The sequence below is a fragment of the Pseudophryne corroboree genome, chromosome 7 (genome assembly GCF_028390025.1).
Source record: "Pseudophryne corroboree isolate aPseCor3 chromosome 7, aPseCor3.hap2, whole genome shotgun sequence".
In the NCBI taxonomy this organism is placed as follows: Eukaryota; Metazoa; Chordata; class Amphibia; order Anura; family Myobatrachidae; genus Pseudophryne; species Pseudophryne corroboree.
The window spans coordinates 290,619,945-290,641,740 of record NC_086450.1 but is presented as its reverse complement, the minus strand read 5'-3'; positions in this window follow the sequence as shown (position 1 = coordinate 290,641,740).

Here is a 21,796-nt window from a genome sequence, read left to right as displayed (position 1 = left end):
TCGTCAAGTATACTATCCATCCATACCTGTGGTGCATTTCAGTTTTGCACAGTTTGCCGACCACCAGTATATATACCAGTATATATAATATATAGCAGTACGGTACAGTAGGCCACTGCTCTACCTACCTCTGTGTCATCAAGTATACTATCCATCCATACCTGTGGTGCATTTCAGTTTTGCACAGTTTGCTGACCACCAGTATATATAATATTTAGCAGTACGGTACAGTAGGCCACTGCTCTACCTACCTCTGTGTCGTCAAGTATACTATCCATCCATACCTGTGGTGCATTTCAGTTTTGCACAGTTTGCTGACCACCAGTATATAATATATAGCAGTACGGTACAGTAGGCCACTGCTCTACCTACCTCTGTGTCGTCAAGTATACTATCAATCCATACCTGTGGTGCATTTCAGTTTTGCACAGTTTGCTGACCACCAGTATATATAATATATAGCAGTACAGTACAGTAGGCCACTGCTCTACCTACCTCTGTGTCGTCAAGTATACTATCCATCCATACCTGTGGTGCATTTCAGTTTTGCACAGTTTGCTGACCACCAGTATACTGTATATAATATATAGCAGTACAGTATAGTAGGCCACTGCTCTACCTACCTCTGTGTCGTCAAGTATACTATCCATCCATACCTGTGGTGCATTTCAGTTTTGCACAGTTTGCCGACCACCAGTATATATAATATATAGCAGTACGGTACAGTAGGCCACTGCTCTACCTACCTCTGTGTCATCAAGTATACTATCCATCCATACCTGTGGTGCATTTCAGTTTTGCACAGTTTGCTGACCACCAGTATATATAATATATAGCAGTACGGTACAGTAGGCCACTGCTCTACCTACCTCTGTGTCGTCAAGTATACTATCCATCCATACCTGTGGTGCATTTCAGTTTTGCACAGTTTGCTGACCACCAGTATATAATATATAGCAGTACGGTACAGTAGGCCACTGCTCTACCTACCTCTGTGTCGTCAAGTATACTATCCATCCATACCTGTGGTGCATTTCAGTTTTGCACAGTTTGCTGACCACCAGTATATATAATATATAGCAGTACAGTACAGTAGGCCACTGCTCTACCTACCTCTGTGTCGTCAAGTATACTATCCATCCATACCTGTGGTGCATTTCAGTTTTGCACAGTTTGCTGACCACCAGTATACTGTATATAATATATAGCAGTACAGTATAGTAGGCCACTGCTCTACCTACCTCTTTGTCGTCAAGAATACTATCCATCCATACCTGTGGTGCATTTCAGTTTTGCACAGTTTGCCGACCACCAGTATATATAATATATAGCAGTACGGTACAGTAGGCCACTGCTCTACCTACCTCTGTGTCGTCAAGTATACCTGTGTATACATCCATACCTGTATACATCCATACCTGTATACATACCTGTATACATCCATACCTGTGGTGCATTTCAGTTTTGCACAGTTTGCTGACCACCAGTATATATAATATATAGCAGTACGGTACAGGCGGCCACTGCTCTACCTACCTCTGTGTCGTCAAGTATACTATCCATCCATACCTGTGGTGCATTTCAGTTTTGCACAGTTTGCTGACCACCAGTATATATAATATATAGCAGTACGGTACAGTAGGCCACTGCTGTACCTAACTCTGTGTCTTCAAGTATACTATCCATCCATACCTGTGGTGCATTTCAGTTTTGCACAGTTGTGCTGACCACCAGTATATAATATATAGCATTACGGTACAGTAGGTTACAGCTCTACCTACCTCTGTGTGGTCAAGTAAACTATCCATCCATACCTGTGGTGCATTTCAGTTTTGCACAGTTTGCTGACCACCAGTATATAATATATTGCAGTACCGTACAGTAGGCCACTGCTGTACCTACCTCTGTGTCGTCAAGTATACTATCCATCCATACCTGTGGTGCATTTCAGTTTTGCACAGTTTGCTGATCACCAGTATATAATATATAGCAGCACGGTACAGTAGGCCACTGCTCTACCTACCTCTGTGTCGTCAAGTATACTATCCATCCATACCTGTGGTGCATTTTAGTTTTGCACAGTTTGCTGACCACCAGTATATATAATATATAGCAGTATGGTACAGTAGGTCACTGCTCTACCTACCTCTGTGTCGTCAAGTATACTATCCATCCATACCTGTGGTGCATTTCAGTTTTGCTCAGTTTGCTGACCACCAGTATATATAATATATAGCAGTACGGTACAGTAGGCCACTGCTCTTCCTACCTCTGTGTCGTCAAGTATACTATCCATCCATACCTGTGGTGCATTTCAGTTTTGCACAGTTTGCTGACCACCAGTATATATAATGTATAGCAGTACGGTACAGTAGGCCACTGCTCTACCTACCTCTGTGTTGTCAAGTATACTATCCATCCATACCTGTGGTGCATTTTAGTTTTGCACAGTTTGCTGACCACCAGTATATATAATATATAGCAGTACGGTACAGTAGGCCACTGCTGTACCTACCTCTGTGTCGTCAAGTATACTATCCATCCATACCTGTGGTGCATTTCAGTTTTGCACAGTTTGCTGATCACCAGTATATAATATATAGCAGTACGGTACAGTAGGCCACTGCTCTACCTACCTCTGTGTCGTCAAGTATACTATCCATCCATACCTGTGGTGCATTTCAGTTTTGCACAGTTTGCTGACCACCAGTATATATAATATATAGCAGTACGGTACAGTAGGCCACTGCTCTACCCACCTCTGTGTGGTCAAGTATACTATCCATCAATACCTGTGGAGCATTTCAGTTTTGCACAGTTTGCTGACCACCAGTATATATAATATATAGCAGTACGGTACAGTAGGCCACTGATCTACCTACCTCTGTGTCGTCAAGTATACTATCCATCCATACCTGTGGTGCATTTTAGTTTTGCACAGTTTGCTGACCACCAGTATATATAATATATAGCAGTATGGTACAGTAGGCCACTGCTCTACCTACCTCTGTGTCGTCAAGTATACTATCCCATCCATACCTGTGGTGCTTTTCAGTTTTGCACAGTTTGCTGACCACCAGTTTATATAATATATAGCAGTACGGTACAGTAGGCCACTGCTCTACCTACCTCTGTGTCGTCAAGTATACTATCCATCCATACCTGTGGTGCATTTCAGTTTTGCACAGTTTGCTGACCACCAGTATATAATATATAGCAGTACGGTACAGTAGGCCACTGCTCTACCTACCTCTGTGTCGTCAAGTATACTATCCATCCATACCTGTGGTGCATTTCAGTTTTGCACAGTTTGCCGACCACCAGTATATATAATATATAGCAGTACGGTACAGTAGGCCACTGCTCTACCTACCTCTGTGTCGTCAAGTTTACTATCCATCCATACCTGTGGTGCATTTCAGTTTTGCACAGTTTGCTGACCACCAGTATATATAATATATAGCAGTACGGTACAGTAGGCCACTGCTCTACCTACCTCTATGTCGTCAAGTATACTATCCATCCATACCTGTGGTGCATTTCAGTTTTGCAGTTTGCTGACCACCAGTATATATAATATATAGCAGTACGGTACAGTAGGCCACTGCTCTACCTACCTCTGTGTCGTCAAGTATACCTGTGTATACATCCATACCTGTACACATCCATACCTGTATACATCCATACCTGTGGTGCATTTCAGTTTTGCACAGTTTGCTGACCACCAGTATATATAATATATAGCAGTACGGTACAGTAGGCCACTGCTCTACCTACCTCTGTGTCGTCAAGTATACTATCACATCCATACCTGTGGTGCATTTCAGTTTTGCACAGTTTGCTGACCACCAGTATATATAATATATAGCAGTACGGTACAGTAGGCCACTGCTCTACCTACCTCTGTGTCGTCAAGTATACTATCCATCAATACCTGTGGAGCATTTCAGTTTTGCACAGTTTGCTGACCACCAGTATATATAATATATAGCAGTACGGTACAGTAGGCCACTGCTCTACCTACCTCTGTGTCGTCAAGTATACTATCCATCCATACCTGTGGTGCATTTCAGTTTTGCACAGTTTGCTGACCACCAGTATATATAATATATAGCAGTACGGTACAGTAGGCCACTGCTCTACCTACCTCTGTGTCGTCAAGTATACTATCCCATCCATACCTGTGGTGCATTTCAGTTTTGCACAGTTTGCTGACCACCAGTATATATAATGTATAGCAGTACGGTACAGTAGGCCACTGCTCTACCTACCTCTGTGTTGTCAAGTATACTATCCATTCATACCTGTGGTGCATTTCCGTTTTGCACAGTTTGCTGACCACCAGTATATATAATATATAGCAGTACGGTACAGTAGGCCACTGCTCTACCTACCTCTGTGTCGTCAAGTATACTATCCCATCCATACCTGTGGTGCATTTCAGTTTTGCACAGTTTGCTGACCACCAGTATATATAATGTATAGCAGTACGGTACAGTAGGCCACTGCTCTACCTACCTCTGTGTTGTCAAGTATACTATCCATCCATACCTGTGGTGCATTTCAGTTTTGCACAGTTTGCTGACCACCAGTATATATAATATATAGCAGTACGGTACAGTAGGCCACTGCTGTACCTAACTCTGTGTCTTCAAGTATACTATCCATCCATACCTGTGGTGCATTTCAGTTTTGCACAGTTTGCTGACCACCAGTATATAATATATAGCATTACGGTACAGTAGGTTACAGCTCTACCTACCTCTGTGTGGTCAAGTAAACTATCCATCCATACCTGTGGTGCATTTCAGTTTTTGCACAGTTTGCTGACCACCAGTATATAATATATTGCAGTACCGTACAGTAGGCCACTGCTGTACCTACCTCTGTGTCGTCAAGTATACTATCCATCCATACCTGTGGTGCATTTCAGTTTTGCACAGTTTGCTGATCACCAGTATATAATATATAGCAGTACGGTACAGTAGGCCACTGCTCTACCTACCTCTGTGTCGTCAAGTATACTATCCATCCATACCTGTGGTGCATTTTAGTTTTGCACAGTTTGCTGACCACCAGTATATATAATATATAGCAGTATGGTACAGTAGGTCACTGCTCTACCTACCTCTGTGTCGTCAAGTATACTATCCATCCATACCTGTGGTGCATTTCAGTTTTGCTCAGTTTGCTGACCACCAGTATATATAATATATAGCAGTACGGTACAGTAGGCCACTGCTCTTCCTACCTCTGTGTCGTCAAGTATACTATCCATCCATACCTGTGGTGCATTTCAGTTTTGCACAGTTTGCTGACCACCAGTATATATAATATATAGCAGTACGGTACAGTAGGCCACTGCTGTACCTACCTCTGTGTCGTCAAGTATACTATCCATCCATACCTGTGGTGCATTTCAGTTTTGCACAGTTTGCTGATCACCAGTATATAATATATAGCAGTACGGTACAGTAGGCCACTGCTCTACCTACCTCTGTGTCGTCAAGTATACTATCCATCCATACCTGTGGTGCATTTCAGTTTTGCACAGTTTGCTGACCACCAGTATATATAATATATAGCAGTACGGTACAGTAGGCCACTGCTCTACCCACCTCTGTGTGGTCAAGTATACTATCCATCAATACCTGTGGAGCATTTCAGTTTTGCACAGTTTGCTGACCACCAGTATATATAATATATAGCAGTACGGTACAGTAGGCCACTGATCTACCTACCTCTGTGTCGTCAAGTATACTATCCATCCATACCTGTGGTGCATTTTAGTTTTGCACAGTTTGCTGACCACCAGTATATATAATATATAGCATTATGGTACAGTAGGCCACTGCTCTACCTACCTCTGTGTCGTCAAGTATACTATCCCATCCATACCTGTGGTGCATTTCAGTTTTGCACAGTTTGCTGACCACCAGTTTATATAATATATAGCAGTACGGTACAGTAGGCCACTGCTCTACCTACCTCTGTGTCGTCAAGTATACTATCCATCCATACCTGTGGTGCATTTCAGTTTTGCACAGTTTGCTGACCACCAGTATATAATATATAGCAGTACGGTACAGTAGGCCACTGCTCTACCTACCTCTGTGTCGTCAAGTATACTATCCATCCATACCTGTGGTGCATTTCAGTTTTGCACAGTTTGCTGACCACCAGTATATATAATATATAGCAGTACGGTACAGTAGGCCACTGCTCTACCTACCTCTGTGTCGTCAAGTTTACTATCCATCCATACCTGTGGTGCATTTCAGTTTTGCACAGTTTGCTGACCACCAGTATATATAATATATAGCAGTACGGTACAGTAGGCCACTGCTCTACCTACCTCTATGTCGTCAAGTATACTATCCATCCATACCTGTGGTGCATTTCAGTTTTGCAGTTTGCTGACCACCAGTATATATAATATATAGCAGTACGGTACAGTAGGCCACTGCTCTACCTACCTCTGTGTCGTCAAGTATACCTGTGTATACATCCATACCTGTACACATCCATACCTGTATACATCCATACCTGTGGTGCATTTCAGTTTTGCACAGTTTGCTGACCACCAGTATATATAATATATAGCAGTACGGTACAGTAGGCCACTGCTCTACCTACCTCTGTGTCGTCAAGTATACTATCACATCCATACCTGTGGTGCATTTCAGTTTTGCACAGTTTGCTGACCACCAGTATATATAATATATAGCAGTACGGTACAGTAGGCCACTGCTCTACCTACCTCTGTGTCGTCAAGTATACTATCCATCAATACCTGTGGAGCATTTCAGTTTTGCACAGTTTGCTGACCACCAGTATATATAATATATAGCAGTACGGTACAGTAGGCCACTGCTCTACCTACCTCTGTGTCGTCAAGTATACTATCCATCCATACCTGTGGTGCATTTCAGTTTTGCACAGTTTGCTGACCACCAGTATATATAATATATAGCAGTACGGTACAGTAGGCCACTGCTCTACCTACCTCTGTGTCGTCAAGTATACTATCCCATCCATACCTGTGGTGCATTTCAGTTTTGCACAGTTTGCTGACCACCAGTATATATAATGTATAGCAGTACGGTACAGTAGGCCACTGCTCTACCTACCTCTGTGTTGTCAAGTATACTATCCATCCATACCTGTGGTGCATTTCCGTTTTGCACAGTTTGCTGACCACCAGTATATATAATATATAGCAGTACGGTACAGTAGGCCACTGCTCTACCTACCTCTGTGTTGTCAAGTATACCATCCATCAATACCTGTGGAGCATTTCAGTTTTGCACAGTTTGCTGACCACCAGTATATATAATATATAGCAGTACGGTACAGTAGGCCACTGCTCTACCTACCTCTGTGTCGTCAAGTATACTATCCATCCATACCTGTGGTGCATTTTAGTTTTGCACAGTTTGCTGACCACCAGTATATATAATATATAGCAGTACGGTACAGTAGGCCACTGCTCTACCTACCTCTGTGTCGTCAAGTATACTATCCATCCATACCTGTGGTGCATTTCAGTTTTGCACAGTTTGCTGACCACCAGTATATATAATATATAGCAGTACAGTACAGTAGGCCACTGCTCTACCTACCTCTGTGTCTTCAAGTATACTATCCATCCATACCTGTGGTGCATTTCAGTTTTGCACAGTTTGCTGACCACCAGTATACAGATGTGTCCACTTACATCTTTGTTTTTTTACAAATTTGGCACAACATGCAAAACACGGCTAAGCTGTTTTTCACAAGTAGCAAGTGGATGAATTTTAAAATTTTTGTTTGCCATAATAGAATGTGTATAAAGTAACATACTAAAGAAGCAAATGAAGAAAAATGACAAGGCATGGCTAAATCTCTGAATCTAATGCATGCAAAACCGTTCCATACATGGTGGGATATAGCAAAGATGTATGTGGGCACATTTGTATATAATATATAGCAGTACAGTACAGTAGGCCACTGCTGTACCTACCTCTGTGTCGTCAAGTATACTATCCATCCATACCTGTGGTGCATTTCAGTTTTGCACAGTTTGCCGACCACCAGTATATATAATATATAGCAGTACGGTACAGTAGGCCACTGCTCTACCTACCTCTGTGTCATCAAGTATACTATACATCCATACCTGTGGTGCATTTCAGTTTTGCACAGTTTGCTGACCACCAGTATATATAATATATAGCAGTACGGTACAGTAGGCCACTGCTCTACCTACCTCTGTGTCGTCAAGTATACTATCCATCAATACCTGTGGAGCATTTCAGTTTTGCACAGTTTGCTGACCACCAGTATATATAATATATAGCAGTACGGTACAGTAGGCCACTGCTCTACCTACCTCTGTGTCGTCAAGTATACTATCCCATCCATACCTGTGGTGCATTTCAGTTTTGCACAGTTTGCTGACCACCAGTATATATAATATATAGCAGTACGGTACAGTAGGCCACTGCTCTACCTACCTCTGTGTCGTCAAGTATACTATCCATCCATACCTGTGGTGCATTTCAGTTTTGCACAGTTTGCTGACCACCAGTATACAGATGTGTCCACTTACATCTTTGCTTTTTTACAAATTTGGCACAACATTCAAAACACGGCTAAGCTGTTTTTCACAAGTAGCAAGTGGATGAATTTTAAATTTTTTGTTTGCCATAATAGAATGTGTATAAAGTAACATACTAAAGAAGCAAATGAAGAAAAATGACAAGGCATGGCTAAATCTCTGAATCTAATGCATGCAAAACCGTTCCATACATGGTGGGATATAGCAAAGATGTATGTTGGCACATTTGTATATAATATATAGCAGTACAGTACAGTAGGGCACTGCTCTACCTACCTCTGTGTCGTCAAGTATACTATCCATCCATACCTGTGGTGCATTTCAGTTTTGCACAGTTTGCCGACCACCAGTATATATAATATATAGCAGTACGGTACAGTAGGCCACTGCTCTACCTACCTCTGTGTCATCAAGTATACTATCCATCCATACCTCTGGTGCATTTCAGTTTTGCACAGTTTGCTGACCACCAGTATATATAATATATAGCAGTACGGTACAGTAGGCCACTGCTCTACCTACCTCTGTGTCGTCAAGTATACTATCCATCCATACCTGTGGTGCATTTCAGTTTTGCACAGTTTGCTGACCACCAGTATATATAATATATAGCAGTACGGTACAGTAGGCCACTGCTCTACTTACCTCTGTGTCGTCAAGTATACCTGTGTATACAACCATACCTGTATACATCCATACCTGTGGTGAATTTCAGTTTTTCACAGTTTGCCGACCACCAGTATATATAATATATAGCAGTACGGTACAGTAGGCCACTGCTCTACCTACCTCTGTGTCATCAAGTATACTATCCATCCATACCTCTGGTGCATTTCAGTTTTGCACAGTTTGCTGACCACCAGTATATATAATATATAGCAGTACGGTACAGTAGGCCACTGCTCTACCTACCTCTGTGTCGTCAAGTATACTATCCATCCATACCTGTGGTGCATTTCAGTTTTGCACAGTTTGCCGACCACCAGTATATATAATATATAGCAGTACGGTACAGTAGGCCACTGCTCTACCTACCTCTGTGTCGTCAAGTATACTATCCATCAATACCTGTGGAGCATTTCAGTTTTGCACAGTTTGCTGACCACCAGTATATATAATATATAGCAGTACGGTACAGTAGGCCACTGCTCTACCTACCTCTGTGTCGTCAAGTATACTATCCATCCATACCTGTGGTGCATTTCAGTTTTGCATAGTTTGCTGACCACCAGTATATATAATATATCGCAGTACGGTACAGTAGGCCACTGCTCTACCTACCTCTGTGTCGTCAAGTATACTATCCCATCCATACCTTTGGTGCATTTCAGTTTTGCACAGTTTGCTGACCACCAGTATATATAATATATAGCAGTACGGTACAGTAGGCCACTGCTCTACATACCTCTGTGTCGTTAAGTATACTATCCATCCATACCTGTGGTGCATTTCAGTTTTGCACAGTTTGCTGACCACCAGTATATAATATATAGCAGTACGGTACAGTAGGCCACTGCTCTACCTATCTCTGTGTCGTCAAGTATACTATCCATCCAAACCTGTGGTGCATTTCAGTTTTGCGCAGTTTGCTGACCACCAGTATATATAATATATAGCAGTATGGTACAGTAGGCCACTGCTCTACCTACCTCTGTGTCGTCAAGTATACTATCCATCCATACCTGTGGTGCATTTCAGTTGTGCACAGTTTGCTGACCACCAGTATATATAATATATAGCAGTACAGTACAGTAGGCCACTGCTCTACCTACCTCTGTGTCGTCAAGTATACTATCCATCCATACCTGTGGTGCATTTCAGTTTTGCACAGTTTGCCGACCACCAGTATATGTAATATATAGCAGTACGGTACAGTAGGCCACTGCTCTACCTACCTCTGTGTCATCAAGTATACTATCCATCCATACCTGTGGTGCATTTCAGTTTTGCACAGTTTGCTGACCACCAGTATATATAATATATAGCAGTACGGTACAGTAGGCCACTGCTCTACCTACCTCTGTGTCGTCAAGTATACTATCCATCCATACCTGTGGTGCATTTCAGTTTTGCACAGTTTGCTGACCACCAGATTATAATATATAGCAGTACGGTACAGTAGGCCACTGCTCTACCTACCTCTGTGTCGTCAAGTATACTATCCATCCATACCTGTGGTGCATTTCAGTTTTGCACAGTTTGCTGACCACCAGTATATATAATATATAGCAGTACAGTACAGTAGGCCACTGCTCTACCTACCTCTGTGTCGTCAAGTATACTATCCATCCATACCTGTGGTGCATTTCAGTTTTGCACAGTGTGCTGACCACCAGTATACTGTATATAATATATAGCAGTACAGTATAGTAGGCCACTGCTCTACCTACCTCTGTGTCGTCAAGAATACTATCCATCCATACCTGTGGTGCATTTCAGTTTTGCACAGTTTGCCGACCACCAGTATATATAATATATAGCAGTACGGTACAGTAGGCCACTGCTCTACCTACCTCTGTGTCATCAAGTATACTATCCATCCATACCTGTGGTGCATTTCAGTTTTGCACAGTTTGCTGACCACCAGTATATATAATATATAGCAGTACGGTACAGTAGGCCACTGCTCTACCTACCTCTGTGTCGTCAAGTATACTATCCATCCATACCTGTGGTGCATTTCAGTTTTGCACAGTTTGCTGACCACCAGTATATAATATATAGCAGTACGGTACAGTAGGCCACTGCTCTACCTACCTCTGTGTCGTCAAGTATACTATCAATCCATACCTGTGGTGCATTTCAGTTTTGCACAGTTTGCTGACCACCAGTATATATAATATATAGCAGTACAGTACAGTAGGCCACTGCTCTACCTACCTCTGTGTCGTCAAGTATACTATCCATCCATACCTGTGGTGCATTTCAGTTTTGCACAGTTTGCTGACCACCAGTATACTGAATATAATATATAGCAGTACAGTATAGTAGGCCACTGCTCTACCTACCTCTGTGTCGTCAAGTATACTATCCATCCATACCTGTGGTGCATTTCAGTTTTGCACAGTTTGCCGAACACCAGTATATATAATATATAGCAGTACGGTACAGTAGGCCACTGCTCTACCTACCTCTGTGTCATCAAGTATACTATCCATCCATACCTGTGGTGCATTTCAGTTTTGCACAGTTTGCTGACCACCAGTATATATAATATATAGCAGTACGGTACAGTAGGCCACTGCTCTACCTACCTCTGTGTCGTCAAGTATACTATCCATCCATACCTGTGGTGCATTTCAGTTTTGCACAGTTTGCTGACCACCAGTATATATAATATTTAGCAGTACAGTACAGTATTCACTGCTCTACCTACCTCTATGTCGTCAAGTATACCTGTGTATACATCCATACCTGTATACATCCATACCTGTATACATACCTGTATACATCCATACCTGTGGTGCATTTCAGTTTTGCACAGTTTGCTGACCACCAGTATATATAATATATAGCAGTACGGTACAGGCGGCCACTGCTCTACCTACCTCTGTGTCGTCAAGTATACTATCCATCCATACCTGTGGTGCATTTCAGTTTTGCACAGTTTGCTGACCACCAGTATATATAATATATAGCAGTACGGTACAGTAGGCCACTGCTGTACCTAACTCTGTGTCTTCAAGTATACTATCCATCCATACCTGTGGTGCATTTCAGTTTTGCACAGTTTGCTGACCACCAGTATATAATATATAGCATTACGGTACAGTAGGTTACAGCTCTACTTACCTCTGTGTGGTCAAGTAAACTATCCATCCATACCTGTGGTGCATTTCAGTTTTGCACAGTTTGCTGACCACCAGTATATAATATATTGCAGTACCGTACAGTAGGCCACTGCTGTACCTACCTCTGTGTCGTCAAGTATACTATCCATCCATACCTGTGGTGCATTTCAGTTTTGCACAGTTTGCTGATCACCAGTATATAATATATAGCAGTACGGTACAGTAGGCCACTGCTCTACCTACCTCTGTGTCGTCAAGTATACTATCCATCCATACCTGTGGTGCATTTTAGTTTTGCACAGTTTGCTGACCACCAGTATATATAATATATAGCAGTACGGTACAGTAGGCCACTGCTCTACCTACCTCTGTGTCGTCAAGTATACTATCCATCCATACCTGTGGTGCATTTCAGTTTTGCACAGTTTGCTGACCACCAGTATATATAATATATAGCAGTACGGTACAGTAGGCCACTGCTCTTCCTACCTCTGTGTCGTCAAGTATACTATCCATCCATACCTGTGGTGCATTTCAGTTTTGCACAGTTTGCTGACCACCAGTATATATAATGTATAGCAGTACGGTACAGTAGGCCACTGCTCTACCTACCTCTGTGTTGTCAAGTATACTATCCATCCATACCTGTGGTGCATTTTAGTTTTGCACAGTTTGCTGACCACCAGTATATATAATATATAGCAGTACGGTACAGTAGGCCACTGCTGTACCTACCTCTGTGTCGTCAAGTATACTATCCATCCATACCTGTGGTGCATTTCAGTTTTGCACAGTTTGCTGATCACCAGTATATAATATATAGCAGTACGGTACAGTAGGCCACTGCTCTACCTACCTCTGTGTCGTCAAGTATACTATCCATCCATACCTGTGGTGCATTTCAGTTTTGCACAGTTTGCTGACCACCAGTATATATAATATATAGCAGTACGGTACAGTAGGCCACTGCTCTACCCACCTCTGTGTGGTCAAGTATACTATCCATCAATACCTGTGGAGCATTTCAGTTTTGCACAGTTTGCTGACCACCAGTATATATAATATATAGCAGTACGGTACAGTAGGCCACTGATCTACCTACCTCTGTGTCGTCAAGTATACTATCCATCCATACCTGTGGTGCATTTTAGTTTTGCACAGTTTGCTGACCACCAGTATATATAATATATAGCAGTATGGTACAGTAGGCCACTGGTCTACCTACCTCTGTGTCGTCAAGTATACTATCCCATCCATACCTGTGGTGCATTTCAGTTTTGCACAGTTTGCTGACCACCAGTTTATATAATATATAGCAGTACGGTACAGTAGGCCACTGCTCTACCTACCTCTGTGTCGTCAAGTATACTATCCATCCATACCTGTGGTGCATTTCAGTTTTGCACAGTTTGCTGACCACCAGTATATAATATATAGCAGTACGGTACAGTAGGCCACTGCTCTACCTACCTCTGTGTCGTCAAGTATACTATCCATCCATACCTGTGGTGCATTTCAGTTTTGCACAGTTTGCTGACCACCAGTATATATAATATATAGCAGTACGGTACAGTAGGCCACTGCTCTACCTACCTCTGTGTCGTCAAGTTTACTATCCATCCATACCTGTGGTGCATTTCAGTTTTGCACAGTTTGCTGACCACCAGTATATATAATATATAGCAGTACGGTACAGTAGGCCACTGCTCTACCTACCTCTATGTCGTCAAGTATACTATCCATCCATACCTGTGGTGCATTTCAGTTTTGCAGTTTGCTGACCACCAGTATATATAATATATAGCAGTACGGTACAGTAGGCCACTGCTCTACCTACCTCTGTGTCGTCAAGTATACCTGTGTATACATCCATACCTGTACACATCCATACCTGTATACATCCATACCTGTGGTGCATTTCAGTTTTGCACAGTTTGCTGACCACCAGTATATATAATATATAGCAGTACGGTACAGTAGGCCACTGCTCTACCTACCTCTGTGTCGTCAAGTATACTATCACATCCATACCTGTGGTACATTTCAGTTTTGCACAGTTTGCTGACCACCAGTATATATAATATATAGCAGTACGGTACAGTAGGCCACTGCTCTACCTACCTCTGTGTCGTCAAGTATACTATCCATCCATACCTGTGGTGCATTTCAGTTTTGCACAGTTTGCTGACCACCAGTATATATAATATATAGCAGTACGGTACAGTAGGCCACTGCTCTACCTACCTCTGTGTCGTCAAGTATACTATCCCATCCATACCTGTGGTGCATTTCAGTTTTGCACAGTTTGCTGACCACCAGTATATATAATGTATAGCAGTACGGTACAGTAGGCCACTGCTCTACCTACCTCTGTGTTGTCAAGTATACTATCCATCCATACCTGTGGTGCATTTCCGTTTTGCACAGTTTGCTGACCACCAGTATATATAATATATAGCAGTACGGTACAGTAGGCCACTGCTCTACCTACCTCTGTGTTGTCAAGTATACTATCCATCAATACCTGTGGAGCATTTCAGTTTTGCACAGTTTGCTGACCACCAGTATATATAATATATAGCAGTACGGTACAGTAGGCCACTGCTCTACCTACCTCTGTGTCGTCAAGTATACTATCCATCCATACCTGTGGTGCATTTTAGTTTTGTACAGTTTGCTGACCACCAGTATATATAATATATAGCAGTACGGTACAGTAGGCCACTGCTCTACCTACCTCTGTGTCGTCAAGTATACTATCCATCCATACCTGTGGTGCATTTCAGTTTTGCACAGTTTGCTGACCACCAGTATATATAATATATAGCAGTACAGTACAGTAGGCCACTGCTCTACCTACCTCTGTGTCTTCAAGTATACTATCCATCCATACCTGTGGTGCATTTCAGTTTTGCACAGTTTGCTGACCACCAGTATACAGATGTGTCCACTTACATCTTTGCTTTTTTACAAATTTGGCACAACATGCAAAACACGGCTAAGCTGTTTTTCACAAGTAGCAAGTGGATGAATTTTAAAATTTTTGTTTGCCATAATAGAATGTGTATAAAGTAACATACTAAAGAAGCAAATGAAGAAAAATGACAAGGCATGGCTAAATCTCTGAATCTAATGCATGCAAAACTGTTCCATACATGGTGGGATATAGCAAAGATGTATGTGGGCACATTTATATATAATATATAGCAGTACAGTACAGTAGGCCACTGCTCTACCTACCTCTGTGTCGTCAAGTATACTATCCATCCATACCTGTGGTGCATTTCAGTTTTGCACAGTTTGCCGACCACCAGTATATATAATATATAGCAGTACGGTACAGAAGGCCACTGCTCTACCTACCTCTGTGTCATCAAGTATACTATACATCCATACCTGTGGTGCATTTCAGTTTTGCACAGTTTGCTGACCACCAGTATATATAATATATAGCAGTACGGTACAGTAGGCCACTGCTCTACCTACCTCTGTGTCGTCAAGTACACTATACATCCATACCTGTGGTGCATTTCAGTTTTGCACAGTTTGCTGACCACCAGTATATATAATATATAGCAGTACGGTACAGTAGGCCAATGCTCTACCTACCTCTGTGTCGTCAAGTATACCTGTGTATACATCCATACCTGTATACATACCTGTATACATCCATACCTGTGGTGCATTTTAGTTTTGCACAGTTTGCTGACCACCAGTATATATAATATATAGCAGTACGGTACAGTAGGCCACTGCTCTACCTACCTCTGTGTCGTCAAGTATACTATCCCATCCATACCTGTGGTGCATTTCAGTTTTGCACAGTTTGCTGACCACCAGTATATATAATATATAGCAGTACGGTACAGTAGGCCACTGCTCTACCTACCTCTGTGTCGTTAAGTATACTATCCATCCATAACTGTGGTGCATTTCAGTTTTGCACAGTTTGCTGACCACCAGTATATAATATATAGCAGTACGGTACAGTAGGCCACTGCTCTACGTACCTCTGTGTCGTCAAGTATACCTGTGTATACATCCATACCTGTATACATCCATACCTGTATACATACCTGTAAATATCCATACCTGTGGTGCATTTCAGTTTTGCACAGTTTGCTGACCACCAGTATATATAATATATAGCAGTACGGTACAGTAGGCCACTGCTCTACCTACCTCTGTGTTGTCAAGTATACTATCCCATCCATACCTGTGGTGCATTTCAGTTTTGCACAGTTTGCTGACCACCAGTATATATAATATATAGCAGTACAGTACAGTAGGCCACTGCTCTACCTACCTCTGTGTCGTCAAGTATACTATCCATCCATACCTGTGGTTCATTTCAGTTTTGCACAGTTTGCCGACCACCAGTATATATAATATATAGCAGTACGGTACAGTAGGCCACTGCTCTACCTACCTCTGTGTCGTCAAGTATACTATCCATCCATACCTGTGGTGCATTTCAGTTTTGCACAGTTTGCTGACCACCAGTATATATAATATATAGCAGTACGGTACAGTAGGCCACTGCTCTACCTACCTCTGTGTCGTTAAGTATACTATCCATCCATAACTGTGGTGCATTTCAGTTTTTCACAGTTTGCTGACCACCAGTATATAATATATAGCAGTACGGTACAGTAGGCCACTGCTCTACGTACCTCTGTGTCGTCAAGTATACCTGTGTATACATCCATACCTGTATACATCCATACCTGTATACATACCTGTATACATCCATACCTGTGGTGCATTTCAGTTTTGCACAGTTTGCTGACCACCAGTATATATAATATATAGCAGTACAGTACAGTAGGCCACTGCTCTACCTACCTCTGTGTCGTCAAGTATACTATCCCATCCATACCTGTGGTGCATTTCAGTTTTGCACAGTTTGCTGACCACCAGTATATATAATATATAGCAGTACGGTACAGTAGGCCACTGCTCTACCTACCTCTGTGTCGTAAAGTATACTATCCATCCATACCTGTGGTGCATTTCAGTTTTGCACAGTTTGCTGACCACCAGTATATAATATATAGCAGTACGGTACAGTAGGCCACTGCTCTACCTACCTCTGTGTCGTCAAGTATACTATCCATCCAAACCTGTGGTGCATTTCAGTTTTGCGCAGTTTGCTATCCACCAGTATATATAATATATAGCAGTACGGTACAGTAGGCCACTGCTCTACCTACCTCCGTGTCGTCAAGTATACTATCCATCCATACCTGTGGTGCATTTCAGTTTTGCACAGTTTGCTGACCACCAGTATATATAATATATAGCAGTACAGTACAGTAGGCCACTGCTCTACCTACCTCTGTGTCGTCAAGTATACTATCCATCCATACCTGTGGTTCATTTCAGTTTTGCACAGTTTGCTGACCACCAGTATACAGATGTGTCCACTTACATCTTGGTTTTTTACAAATTTGGCACAACATGCAAAACACGGCTAAGCTGTTTTTCACAAGTAGCAAGTGGATGAATTTTAAAATTTTTGTTTGCCATAATAGAATGTGTATAAAGTAACATACTAAAGAAGCAAATGCATGCAAAACCGTTCCATACATGGTGGGATATAGCAAAGATGTATGTGGGCACATTTGTATATAATATATAGCAGTACAGTACAGTAGGCCACTGCTCTACCTACCTCTGTGTCGTCAAGTATACTATCCATCCATACCTGTGGTGCATTTCAGTTTTGCACAGTTTGCTGACCACCAGTATATATAATATATAGCAGTACGGTACAGTAGGCCACTGCTCTACCTTCCTCTGTGTCATCAAGTATACTATCCATCCATACCTGTGGTGCATTTCAGTTTTGCACAGTTTGCCGACCACCAGTATATATAATATATAGCAGTACGGTACAGTAGGCCACTGCTCTACCTACCTCTGTGTCATCAAGTATACTATCCATCCATACCTGTGGTGCATTTCAGTTTTGCACAGTTTGCTGACCACCAGTATATATAATATATAGCAGTACGGTACAGTAGGCCACTGCTCTACCTACCTCTGTGTCGTCAAGTATACTATCCATCCATACCTGTGGTGCATTTCAGTTTTGCACAGTTTGCTGACCACCAGTATATATAATATATAGCAGTACGGTACAGTAGGCCACTGCTCTACCTACCTCTGTGTCGTCAAGTATACCTGTGTATATATCCATACCTGTATACATACCTGTATACATCCATGCCTGTGGTGCATTTCAGTTTTGCACAGTTTGCTGACCAACAGTATATATAATATATAGCAGTACGGTACAGTAGGCCACTGCTCTACCTACCTCTGTGTCGTCAAGTATACTATCCCATCCATACCTGTGGTGCATTTCAGTTTTGCACAGTTTGCTGACCACCAGTATATATAATATATAGCAATACGGTACAGTAGGCCACTGCTCTACCTACCTCTGTGTCGTCAAGTATACTATCCGTACATACCTGTGGTGCATTTCAGTTTTGCACAGTTTGCTAACCACCAGTATATAATATATAGCAGTACTGTACAGTAGGCCACTGCTCTACCTACCTCTGTGTCGTCAAGTATACTATCCATCCATACCTGTGGTGCATTTCAGTTTTGCACAGTTTGCTGACCACCAGTATATATAATATATAGCAGTACGGTACAGTAGGCCACTGCTCTACCTACCTCTGTGTCGTCAAGTTTACTATCCATCCATACCTGTGGTGCATTTCAGTTTTGCACAGTTTGCTGACCACCAGTATATATATAATATATAGCAGTACAGTACAGTAGGCCACTGCTCTACCTACCTCTGTGCATTTCAGTTTTGCACAGTTTGCTGACCACTAATATATATAATATATAGCAGTACGGTACAGTAGGCCACTGCTCTACCTACCTCTGTGTCGTCAAGTATACCTATGTATACATCCATACCTGTATACATCCATACCTGTATACATACCTGTAAACATCCATACCTGTGGTGCATTTTAGTTTTGCACAGTTTGCTGACCACCAGTATATATAATATATAGCAGTACGGTACAGTAGGCCACTGCTCTACCTACCTCTGTGTCGTCAAGTATACTATCCATCCATACCTGTGGTGCATTTTAGTTTTGCACAGTTTGCCGACCACCAGTATATATAATATATAGCAGTACGGTACAGTAGGCCACTGCTCTACCTACCTCTGTGTCGTCAAGTATACTATCCATCCATACCTGTGGTGCATTTCAGTTTTGCACAGTTTGCTGACCACCAGTATATATAATATATAGCAGTACGGTACAGTAGGCCACTGCTCTACCTACCTCTGTGTTATTAAGTATACTATCCATCCATACCTGTGGTGCATTTCAGTTTTGCACAGTTTGCTAACCACCAGTATATAATATATAGCAGTACGGTACAGTAGGCCACTGCTCTACCTACCTCTGTGTCGTCAAGTATACTATCCATCCATACCTGTGGTGCATTTCAGTTTTGCACAGTTTGCTGACCACCAGTATATATAATATATAGCAGTACGGTACAGTAGGCCACTGCTCTACCTACCTCTGTGTCGTCAAGTTTACTATCCATCCATACCTGTGGTGCATTTCAGTTTTGCACAGTTTGCTGACCACCAGTATATATATAATATATAGCAGTACAGTACAGTAGGCCACTGCTCTACCTACCTCTGTGTTGTCAAGTTTACTATCCATCCATACCTGTGGTGCATTTCAGTTTTGCACAGTTTGCTGACCACCAGTATATATAATATATAGCAGTACAGTACAGTAGGCCACTGCTCTACCTACCTCTGTGTCGTCAAGTATACTATCCATCCAAACCTGTGGTGCATTTCAGTTTTGCGCAGTTTGCTGACCACCAGTATATATAATATATAGCAGTACGGTACAGTAGGCCACTGCTCTACCTACCTCCGTGTCGTCAAGTATACTATCCATCCATACCTGTGGTGCATTTCAGTTTTGCACAGTTTGCTGACCACCAGTATATATAATATATAGCAGTACAGTACAGTAGGCCACTGCTCTACCTACCTCTGTGTCGTCAAGTATACTATCCATCCATACCTGTGGTGCATTTCAGTTTTGCACAGTTTGCTGACCACCAGTATACAGATGTGTCCACTTACATCTTGGTTTTTTACAAATTTGGCACAACATGCAAAACACGGCTAAGCTGTTTTTCACAAGTAGCAAGTGGATGAATTTTAAAATTTTTGTTTGCCATAATAGAATGTGTATAAAGTAACATACTAAAGAAGCAAATGCATGCAAAACCGTTCCATACATGGTGGGATATAGCAAAGATGTATGTGGGCACATTTGTATATAATATATAGCAATACAGTACAGTAGGCCACTGCTCTACCTACCTCTGTGTCGTCAAGTATACTATCCATCCATACCTGTGGTGCATTTCAGTTTTGCACAGTTTGCTGACCACCAGTATATATAATATATAGCAGTACGGTACAGTAGGCCACTGCTCTACCTTCCTCTGTGTCATCAAGTATACTATCCATCCATACCTGTGGTGCATTTCAGTTTTGCACAGTTTGCCGACCACCAGTATATATAATATATAGCAGTACGGTACAGTAGGCCACTGCTCTACCTACCTCTGTGTCATCAAGTATACTATCCATCCATACCTGTGGTGCATTTCAGTTTTGCACAGTTTGCTGACCACCAGTATATATAATATATAGCAGTACGGTACAGTAGGCCACTGCTCTACCTACCTCTGTGTCGTCAAGTATACTATCCATCCATACCTGTGGTGCATTTCAGTTTTGCACAGTTTGTTGACCACCAGTATATATAATATATAGCAGTACGGTACAGTAGGCCACTGCTCTACCTACCTCTGTGTCGTCAAGAATACCTGTGTATATATCCATACCTGTATACATACCTGTATACATCCATGCCTGTGGTGCATTTCAGTTTTGCACAGTTTGCTGACCAACAGTATATATAATATATAGCAGTACGGTACAGTAGGCCACTGCTCTACCTACCTCTGTGTCGTCAAGTATACTATCCCATCCATACCTGTGGTGCATTTCAGTTTTGCACAGTTTGCTGACCACCAGTATATATAATATATAGCAATACGGTACAGTAGGCCACTGCTCTACCTACCTCTGTGTCGTCAAGTATACTATCCGTCCATACCTGTGGTTCATTTCAGTTTTGCACAGTTTGCTAACCACCAGTATATAATATATAGCAGTACGGTACAGTAGGCCACTGCTCTACCTACCTCTGTGTCGTCAAGTATACTATCCATCCATACCTGTGGTGCATTTCAGTTTTGCACAGTTTGCTGACCACCAGTATATATAATATATAGCAGTACGGTACAGTAGGCCACTGCT